Source organism: Homarus americanus, unplaced genomic scaffold (assembly GCF_018991925.1).
Source record: "Homarus americanus isolate GMGI-L3 unplaced genomic scaffold, GMGI_Hamer_2.0 scaffold2558, whole genome shotgun sequence".
NCBI classification, from domain to species: Eukaryota; Metazoa; Arthropoda; class Malacostraca; order Decapoda; family Nephropidae; genus Homarus; species Homarus americanus.
Genome location: NW_024745671.1, coordinates 1,282,162 through 1,293,582, shown reverse-complemented (window position 1 = coordinate 1,293,582; position 11,421 = coordinate 1,282,162). Strand labels below are relative to the sequence as shown.

The window sequence follows — 11,421 nt, the reverse complement described above, 5'->3', positions numbered from 1 at the left end:
CACTATTTCCAGGTTTGTGTTAAATATCAAAATGAAGAATATTCACTGGAAGTCGACAATTCTCAAATACAGTATGTGTGCTTGCCTATATTTTGCATGCCATAGCCAGCTAATGAACCAAGCCCAGTGCTGATGCCTGACCACAGTCGTTGAAGCACCCCAGCATCTTGTGCCTCTTCATCCACATTGCGTAACTCCTCCTGTGATCCCAGACTGCCAGGAGACTTTACTCTTGTTGGCACACCTTCAACCTGTGTACAGAAAATTAAACTGGAAGGGTACGGGATTCGGGGAAATGTCCTAGTGTGGATCGGAGACTTCCTCCATGACAGCAAGCAGTGTGGTGATTAATGGCACGAAATCATTTGTACCCGTCACACGCGGGGTACCACAGGGCAGTGTATTGGGCCCGCTGTTTGTTTCATAAATGACATGCCTGAAGCTGTACAGTCCTCCATACAAATGTTTGCAGATGATGCCAAATTATTTTGGGAAATTAAGAACCAAGCAGACTGAAGAGCTGCAGAAGGATCTCTTAGCTTCAAGAATGGTTGAGGAAATAGCTGCTAAGATTTAATGTCACAAAGTGTAAGAGGATGCACCTGGGACGTACCAACGGTAAGGAGGCGCATCATATGTCCCAACGGGATGAAGAAACTGTATTGAGACTGAAAGTGCATTAATTTAGACCGAATGTGAAAAGGACCTAGGTGTGTACGTTGACAAAGAGATGAAGTTACCGGGCCATTGCGAGAAGGTAAATCAGGCAACTAAATTATTAGCTCTTTAAAGAAGGTCGTTCAGACATCTAACTGTCCGTTCCGTGGTAAGCACTTCAATAGTGAAGTGCTTCCCCGTCTGGAGTGCTGTCACCCCATCTGGTCCCCGAGATATGCTAAGGACTGTCAGTTGAAAAAGTCCAAAGGAAGGCCATCAGACTGGTGCCTGCACTGCAGCACCTCGGCTACCCTGAGAGATTAAGAGTGACTAAAATTGCCTAGCTTATACTACATATGGGCAAGGGGAGATCTAATCGAGATGTATGAGCATCTCAAAGGGCTCTACTCAGTCGAGTGCCCTTACTTGGAGCTGGCGGACGCTTGCCCCACAAGGGGTCACAGCTCAAGGTTGAAGACGCCACAAGCCCAGAAAACTAGTGTGACAGTGCTTAAAATAGCTCATACAAGCCATATTTACGCGATAAAATGAGAAAGTAAACTGAAGTAGTGAATCAATGTCTCCATTGCTCGATCTGAGAATATCTAAAATATTTCAATTTCCGTCAAGCAGAAGGACCAATTTAAAAAGAAAATATGTGAAGGTAATCACATAGGATATCTGGCCTGCCCTACACTACTGAATATAAATACCTTCTATACAGTAATACAGTATAATATTCATACTATGTCTGAGGGGTAGAGAATGCACCATTCATAATTAAATAGCATTTCTTATGGGGATAATTAGTTCAACATTCGACAATTTAAGGTTTGACCTCATTTTCAGGAATTAATTTTTGTCCAAAATAGGGAGTTGCCTCTATATGTAGAAATAGAATTCACATTAATGCCTACACCTGTACAATACTGTACTCTGAAAGTAAAAAAAACAGCCTATAAACTTGATCTTACGATAAACTTCTAGTACCCAATTTAAAGAACCGTTATGAAATACTAGCACCTAATACACATCTCAAAATTTAACCCCTCAATACTTAATCCCAAATTTCTTCATAAAACGAAGATATTAACGCACACCTACAATAAAACCTCTTGTTTACTCACCAACAAGTGGACCCCTAGGAATAGCACCAGGACAAGGATGTCCCTGGAGAGATGCAGATACATGATTGGGACAGCAGGGCAGACTTCCACCCACACCTGTTGATATAGAATGTAAATGAAAAGTGTCCTTTTGGTCAACAGCAATTTTTCATAAAAGTTCAGGTGGACAGGTAGCACGAGGAATAGCACAAAAGAATAATCTACAAGATTTACAGCAACAGGAAATAATGTTCACAGTATATAATTTTGCAACCAAATAACAAATGGCACGGATATAATGTTTGTTTTAATAAAATAATCTGATGAAAAACTTACCAAATTTTTTTAATACATTACAAGGAATTCTAAGAAGACATCAAATATATAATGGCCACTATTGTATCTGGCTATTCCGACTAAAGTAGCATCACCATACACCCAATAACAGTCACAAAACCCCAATTTTCCACTAACCGATTGGGAAATAGTCGGACAGAATGCAATTAATATTAAAATGCAGGCCTGTGGCAGCACCGAGCGAGCTCATTTACTGTACGACCAGACTGCTGGAACAGGTTTAGATACACTTTATGATTTGGAGCCAGTATATGCCCAGTATTTGCCAACAGTGTGTAACAAACGTGACCAACAGCCCAAGCGGTTAGCAGGCCGATTGGTGGCAAAGAAAAAAGAATTGGTATCAAGTGACTTCAGTATACTACTAGCGGCCATGTTAGATTCTTGGATTCGAAAACCAAACACGACGACAGCTTACCGCTATCGTTATCAGTAATTGTTATGTCGAGTTCTGTATAATCTATTATGAGGGTCTGTGTGTCAGTAACAATTCCTTTTACTCGTACTTATTACCATTGGTAGCGTGACGAGAGGAGGCTCGTGGGTAGATGTAATGATAGTATCAAGCAATAGGGAAGAAATAACGGTAAATAATAGACAATATACAAACAAAATTTATTTAAACATTAATATGAAATTAGGTTTAAGAATTTATATGTACCAACAGACGAAATCTAGTACTAGGCCCTCAGGCTCAACATACTCACACCACTACTGGGTGGACATACTCAATAACACTCCCAACCCTACTGGGTGGACATACTCAATAACACTCCCAACCCTACTGGGTGGACATACTCAATAACACTCCCAACCCTACTGGGTGGACATACTCAATAACACTCCCAACCCTACTGGGTGGACATACTCAATAACACTCCCAACCCTACTGGGTGGACATACTCAATAACACTCCCAACCCTACTGGGTGGACATACTCAATAACACTCCCAACCCTACTGGGTGGACATACTCAATAACACTCCCAACCCTACTGGGTGGACATACTCAATAACACTCCCAACCCTACTGGGTGGACATACTCAATAACACACAACTCTTCTACAGTAGTCACTTAGCACCATAAAGACCAGGACAACTGCCACTACCACCTTCAGTCGTCAGGAGTGATACTCAAGCAACAGCCATGGGGTCCAGCCACCATGGAGTACTTTCCGACGAACTCTGAAGATCCCAGTGGATTAACTCCACCACACAAATAGCTCTACTGAGTTAGACACTCATCCACCAATGATGGGGGCTGGCAGTGGTGTGTGGCTTGGTGATCCGGGGTCACCTCGCAGGCCGAGCGTTAGGGCCAGACGAGCCAGCTATGGGGGTCATAGGTAGTCTGAAGTGTCTGACGGCCGGGTCTCACGAAGGTAACTGATCCTACTGGACCTCGGACGTCTCCCCAGACATAGTGGATACACCATCCACGCTACAGACACGGCCTAGGCTGCGTTAGGGACCCGTATGGGTGAAGGGACGGGCACTCACTAACGGTGACAACAACATCACGTTTCAGGGGACGTTAAAGACGTAAATATGACTTCACTCAGAGCATATCAACTACGTTACTGTAACACTTGCACAATCAACTATTAATTGGGTCAAATCACTTAAAGCAGGGCGAATTACAACAGTGGAATGGCATACCTGTATGGGTGAAGGGACGGGCACTTACTAACGGTTGAAATGCCCGCGGCCCTCACTCAAAATAGGCCAGGGAGTCCACCTACTTCTATTCCGATGAATTTACTGTACACACTGACGTTGAAACAGACTATAAACTCTGTTTCATTCCCTACTATTATCTTCACTAACAATGCTCTGACTCGGCTATGAAACGCAAAATTAAATTGATTACAAAGGGTTGGATGGCAATAGGTCCCAACATACAGCGTCTGCTACGAAATCCGTGGATTATATTCAAAGTTCCCTACAAACAAAGACGGGGAAACAGAAAACGGGGGACGTTTCCACTGGGGGACTCAGGTTTTGTGGACGTTTGAGCGTAATATGAATCCTTAAGGTTTTCAGGTTAGCCATTATCACGATTATGGCGCTATCATTAATCGATATACTGTTTCCATTGGTTTGCTTGTTATTTTTTTCAAATACTGCAAAGTAAGCTACAGCGAAACTAAAGAGCACTGGAATATAGGTATTTGCATATATTGAAGTTTATCGGAGATGATGTACCGGGTATACACTACGATGCCGGTGTCAAGTGTTGCCAAATGACAGCCACTAGCAATCCAAAAGTCCCAGACACCGACAACCACTCGTTTTCAAAGTCCATGGCTCTATGCTTCTTAGTAATTTTGATAGTGGATGGGTACGCCAGTCCGCAGTGATAGTCAGGAATGGATAGACATCCAAGGTATGTCTACACGAACTAGATCATTTTCTAGAATGAACTGAAGCCCTGACGGGTAGACGCCAGTATAGTCTAGCTCCTCTTTGTGGTGTATGAAGACAGTTTAAGAGAGTCTAATGTCCAAGACATTAGAACCTTTATCAGCCCGAATTAAAAAACAAATCAGTTGGTGTCGTACGAAGGCCATTTTACAATCTGATTAGACAATTAAAAAACATGAACTGACAAATATCTAATATACTATAGGAATAGCCATGGCTCTGTCTGTCTGTCTGTTCTGGGCAGCCAAAACAGCACAATCGTTTTTCATCAAACTTGGTGGAAAAATCGCAAAAAAATTCGTAGAGTGGAGCAAACCTGGTCCCATGTCAATGGTTTCTTTAGGAAGGCATTAATTAAACATTTTATTTACGATGGAAAACGATGCAAGTCTATGGACTTAGCGCACCCTCATTCGCTGTACGCTAGCCAAGCACGAGCATTCAGACTTTAACAGGGCACGAAGGGCCTGCGATCACTTGTAGCAACTATTGACGGAGGAATCATACACCGAGTTCGAGCATTGACCGATACTCAACAGTGAATGTTGGAACTCGGTCTCATACGCCATTTGTTGTTATTTTGTCAGGTTTTTCAACTGTCAATTCAAATTGTAAAATGTCATTTAATGGCCCTTGTATGTCAACTAAAAAAAACAAAAAACTCCATTTGGGCAGAAAGATAATGCACGTTTGCAAACCTCACAAGCTAGATAAATTATTATTTTATGGTTTTAATTCGGCGTAAACTTTTGTCATCCGAGTTGCAGTATTCGTTAACACCGTCTGAAGGAGGCCATGGCGATTTAATATATTTTAACAGGTTGTGAAACTAGTTTAATTTCACAATTATCAGCTGCTGCTGTAGACGGAGTGAAGGAATACTTATAAGCTCTTAAGATAAAAGGCGATAGAAGAGGAAGATAAAGTTAGAGGGAAGTAAAGGGGAAGATTAGAAGCAGTGGCTCAAAGACTATATAGTACTCTCTTTGAGGTGGCTTACTAGCCTTTCAGGTGTGTATTGTACTGGCGGACTTAAGTCATGTTCCGAGTCAAAACGACCAAGTGATCCTAAAATGCGAAGATTAGCCTAGCTACAAGTTAAGCGGCTTAACAGTACATAGTCTAGTCTTGTTTTTTATGGTGTTAGAAACAAACTTCCCCAATAAAATTATTAGGCTAAAAGCAGTACATACCACTGAAAATGATCGGAGGGGGTAATGAAAAGGTAGGACCAAAGTAGTAATTTTTCGTTAACCACCCATCACCCATTTTTACATTTAAAATATTTTTTCGCTAGTTTCCTTGCCATTTTAGAGGATTCCACCCAAACAATGTAGGCCACATTGGGAATGCGGAGTTTTGGGTGGTGGTGGTGTAGGGGGCTCTGAAAAAATGTGATTTTCACCAAAAATAAGTGTCAATTGTCTAAAACACGAAGAAAACTCTAAAAAAAAATCTTGAGATTTTTTTTTTTAAACTAAACTAGGGCCACGTCCTGTCCTAACAGGCCACGTCCTAACCTAACAAGCCACGTCCTGTCCTAACAGGCCACGTCCTAACCTAACAAGCCACGTCCTGTCCTAACAGGCCACGTCCTAACCTAACAGGCCGAATATCGTTTATTTTTTAAATGCCCCCGCTAAATTCAAGTCCATGCTTTCGTTTACCGAAGAGATCTATTAAACGGTAAGAGAAAATCGTAAAAAAGTCGAGTGCTAACGAAAAATGACCAAGGTAATTGCTGATCTGCTTGCTACCGAGTACATTGTGCCTTTTCTTGCAGCTCTAAGGCCATGGTCTATCTACTTCTGTGTATTCTAAGTGAACTACAGTAAGTCACTTAATAATCATTTTTAACCCCTTCACTAAGGGGGGCCCCACTTAATTTATTTGGCTACTGCCAGGCGATTTTTATCAGCACGGGATCCCATACACAAGACAACGGGGCACTAGAGCTGTTGTGGCCGTTTAATGTGTTATCTAGCAAGGTAGGTCGGTAGATAACCTATCTACCTACCTTGTTATCTAGTATTTAATAGGTACAGTCTTTCATTAATTTTTATACGAGAAGCTGTGACCAACTATGCCTTAAGGTGAAATCCAAAAGATGGTGCCGATAAACTAGTCTGCACTTTGAATGCCCCAGATATGCCTTACTTCGATTACCATAGGCGTTTTACCTACCTTCAACGTTTATTTGAACAAATAACAGGCGTAGTTACCAGATTATACGTTAAATCTCACAAGTTTTAAACTTTAAAGAGCCTTCACCATCAATGTTTCATTTCAAGAATGCTAATATTTTAAACTGCTTGCATCTGTTGCCCAGTTCTGTTTGAAGTTGCAGAATAGTTTTAAAACCTATGTCAATCGTGACACTTCACAATTGCTCGTTTCACATTGACAAACGGCCTAGGATCATTTAGAAAACACAAATAATCTAGTTAGTGAGGAGGTCTCAACAATTTCTAACGGTAATAAGTTATATGGAATACACGAAAAACACAAGCACTTACCTTCCCTTACACTTCTCAACCTGTCAGAGGAATAAATGGCAGTAGCCGGTATCGGAGCAGACAAGGAAAATTATGTATTTCAAAAGTTCTTTCCAAGGGAGGAAATTATATAAAAAATATTCACTTCGTAAAGCGTTGTAAGGCGACATCAGGCAGTCATTTTGGCGGTTGCCCTCAACAGATGGCGCAGCGGAATTATCGTTGATATGGCGACTATATAACGATTTTTACTTTTTTACTATTATCACCTGGGAATATTGTTCATTACATAGTATAAAACAAGAAACTAATTTACTTGATTTCATCCTCGAAATTTTATAGTAATTGTTGTTGAAAGAGAAATACGCATTGTACAGTATATATATATATATATATATATATATATATATATATATATATATATATATATATATATATATATATATATATATATATATATATATATATATATATATATTAAATAGGTGGTTTTATAGGTGCATCAATAATTTCAAGTACTGTAAGTGAAATCAGAAGGAATGGAAGTTTTCATACTGTATGTGGAGAATACGAATATTATTAAATCATAATAAGTAAATTACTTGTTTTCGGTTCAGCAGTTTAGTGACCTTAGGTGTAATAGGATTAAAATATATTTCAAATAACACGTGTTGGGTGAACCAATGAACTGAAAAGAGAGGTAAGGTTAAGGGGAACTATACTGTTGTGGAACCTATTTGTGTGTGTAAAAAATACGTCTATAGTGTATTTCTAGGCCCTCAAAAATCGAAACCTTGTTTTCTTATAACCGATAAACTTATTGAAATAACTATATACTCGTGAAACTTTTCCAAGGTACTTTTGACATATTTATGAAGTTGGTCGCTGTCAGCTCTCTGGCGCCTCCACTGTGTTGGGCTGAAGTTTTCATTTCATCCTTCTAGTTGCTCTGTCTTGAAGAAGTATAATATTACTCCTCTTCCACACTCAAGAATTATACCTATTGAGTTATTCAGATATTTGTATTCATGTAGGGTCGGGCCCGTTGTGATATCTGTTTGGGAGAGAACTCTGTTTTTTAATTCCTCTCATATACCGAGGCCCATTAAAATTGAGGTCAATAGGTAAGGCCTTTTAGGAATTAGGCCCATTAAAGGTAAAACCCATAAAATATGAAGTTTAAGGTAAATGTGGACCAAATTAGTTAAATTATGGTTGATCCTATTAGTACTTGGTCCTATCTGACTAGCGTTACCTTATACGACAATATGGTAAGACTATGAGTTCAATATTACCTACCGTTTATACTAATATACTGTACATGTCATAATCCATCTCCCAAATTTTGGTTGTTACCTTAAGATTATCCCAGTTTCTCGTTTATTTACCTGTACTTCATCGTCTTCTATTTCTTCCCATTTGTATGTATTTTTTTTTATCATTATTGAGGTAATGTTAGTTTATTTTTGTGAAGGATTTAGAGTTAGGATTTTAATGGCTATCTAACTATCTATCTATCTATCTATCTATCTATCTATGTTTAGATGGCTTGTCATGGTAGTTTGCGGGGGAAAGTGACATGTTTGTGGTAATTAATAGGGGAAGTGACTGTTTATGGTAATTTATAGGGAAAGTGACAATGTTTGTGGTAATTTATAGGGGTAGTGACAATATTTATAGTAATTTATAAGGAAAGTGATATGTTTGTGATAATTTATAGAGGAAGTGACTGTTTATGGTAATGTATGTATATGTGTGGAGAGAGTGACAGTATTTATGGTATTCTTTCGGGAAAGTGACAGCCTTTTGACAGCTTATACGCCATAAGTTGGCGGAAAGTGAAAGCGCTTTGCCTTAATGAGACCAGACAGGTGCAACAGCCGGCGGAAAGAGAAGCCACTTAATACTCTGCGAAAAGTCTGTTATTATTATTTATTCATTATTAATATATCATCAACTCTATTTATCATTGGCTGTCTTTTCCTCTGTTATCATTGTATCATTATCAGTTGGATCTTTTTATCATCATCATCATCATCATTATCATCATCTGTGTCTTCTGTTCTTATCATCATCATCGTCATCATCAATCATCATCAACTATGTCATCTGTGTCTTCTGTTATCTTATTATCATTATCATCATCTTTATCATGTTACTGTTTATCATACTATCAACATCACCATCAATAGGGTCTTCCTCTATTGTGTTATCATTATCATTATTATAACCATTAGGGACCAGGCGCAGTCCCTAAGGGTTAACGTTAGGTTTAATTTAGGTATCGTTAGGGTGAGACTATAGTCCAATGTGGCCCCAATTTCAATTGAGTCTCAGTAGTGATGGTGTTACTTGGGGCCTAGTAGGACTGGGACCCATTTGATTTTCAGAACTGTACACCGTTTTCCTCTGTCCTGTAGGAATGTTAAATGTGGTGTCCTTTGGGAATTCCTAATCTTGTTCAGCTCTCTGGAAAATATTGATTAAAATAGTATACCTGTCCCGTTGGTGATTTTATCATTTACAAAGGTGGTAGATAATGTGTGGCAGTGATTATGTGTATTGGACTTCTCAGGTGGATAAAGAACCTTAAATAAAACATGAAGCGGAATGATAATCAAAAAAATCTTTATTTAGGATCATTTCAGTTTACAACATCCGTTAAATACCAAATTTGAGCTTTTCTATAAACATTTTTCGAAAACTAAAATTCACTGTGTTCCAGTTGGTCATTATTATTATTATTATTATTATTCCTAGTTTCCTCTTTTTAATTAGGTCAATATAAACTTCTATTTTGTATCCCGAAGAAAGAAAACAAAATCACATATTTTACACACGTTAAAGATTCATAAGACTTACAAATACCTGAAGGAGTTTTATCTCTTTATGTTGTATCGTCTCTGGGTGTTTGGTGATGACGATAGCGTTGAGCGTCAACAACTAGACGCTCTAGCAGGTGCAAGGTAATTAACCTCATACATTTCAATTTTATTATGTCGACGACAGAGACATTACAGTGTATTAGTTATTGCAGCTCGTCCAATGTGAGACCACAGACAGTTTGCCACATAATTTACCAATGTATATTTTCCATTGTCTCCTCCATCCACTCATGTAATTTAAAGCTTTATCCTGTCAACAATATCAACACGAAATGTGACACGTCCTCATGAAAGTTAACAACAACAAAGTATAGTTTTAGATTAAGGATGATAGAATTCGAAGATGCAGAGAAAATAGACATTATATATAATTAACAATAAGTAAAAAGTAAATTAGCTTTGTTTCCAAAGTTTTTCTGCATTGTCGAACGTCAACAGTTTTTCAAGACGGCCACCAGGAAGTGTTGGTACATGTATATATTCTTTGAACAGACACATAAATCTACTGATACACTACATTGATAAACTCTCTGTTTATATTTTCATTATTGTGATTCATGTAAAGTAAAATATTAAATAGAAATGGACCTAGTTCAGAGAACATTCGTAATCACAATAGCAGACACAAGGAATCGACTGTCCACGAGCAGCACTGGTTATATGCACTTCGGTTCTCTCATATCACCTCAACACTCAAGAGGTTGGTATAAACATACACCATTCACAAGTTGTTCTTCCTGTGTACACAACATAGCACGTCAGCATGAAGCTACATAGACCTACGGCGGCGTACACCCATCAACATGGTTGGCTTATCAAAAAGGTTTAGGCCTAGTGAGTCCTTATACGACTAAATATATATAATTTTATGCTGCAGTCGCCTTACTCTCGGTATAAATTTTTACTATGTGTCACCCTCAAGGTTTGGTAATTTTAACCTGGCTTACAACAAGTTATTGCTTTACTCCAATACACTGGTGAGACTCGGCACCTCCGGCAGAAGTACTCTTGAGGGACAACAATGAATCTTGGTCATTTGAGAGACTGCAGTACAATTCTTTCTCCAGCGCGGGAGAGAGAACATGCCCGCCTCTCACAAGAACCATTTGGGGGAATATTCAACACACATCCCTTGCAACTAATCAAGACCCACTGAAAAAAGGAATACGAAAGATAATTTATTAAATGCGGGTAAAGTTCTCAAAATATCCTAATGTATTCTCAAAAAACCCTAATACAATTTTGACGGAGTATTTTCCAGGCACTCAGAGACTGTGGGAATATTATTTGTATATAATTGCATATGGAGTACTCAATAATTGGCTTTAATGTATAGAACAGTGTTTATATCTCACAGAGAGACAATGGAAAGTGAAAGTCAATGTAAACAAGAAAGATTTTGGATGTCAATACATTAATGTTTCGCCAAGTTATTGAAGAATTCTTGATTATAGTCTTAGTAGGATCATGTTGATTAAATTATGCGATGTAAGCTTG

General features: G+C 38.7%; 1 long non-coding RNA gene across 1 annotated transcript; it reads right to left on the bottom strand.

Moving 5' to 3' along the window:
* Window positions 1–91: 91 nt before the first annotated feature.
* LOC121878773 lies at window positions 92–7,089 on the bottom strand. Its single transcript, XR_006091219.1, has 3 exons — window positions 7,061–7,089; window positions 1,785–1,880; window positions 92–251 (listed from the first exon to the last, which is right to left on the bottom strand). It is a non-coding gene; the product is annotated as an uncharacterized LOC121878773 (long non-coding RNA).
* Between the last annotated feature and the right edge of the window lie 4,332 nt (window positions 7,090–11,421).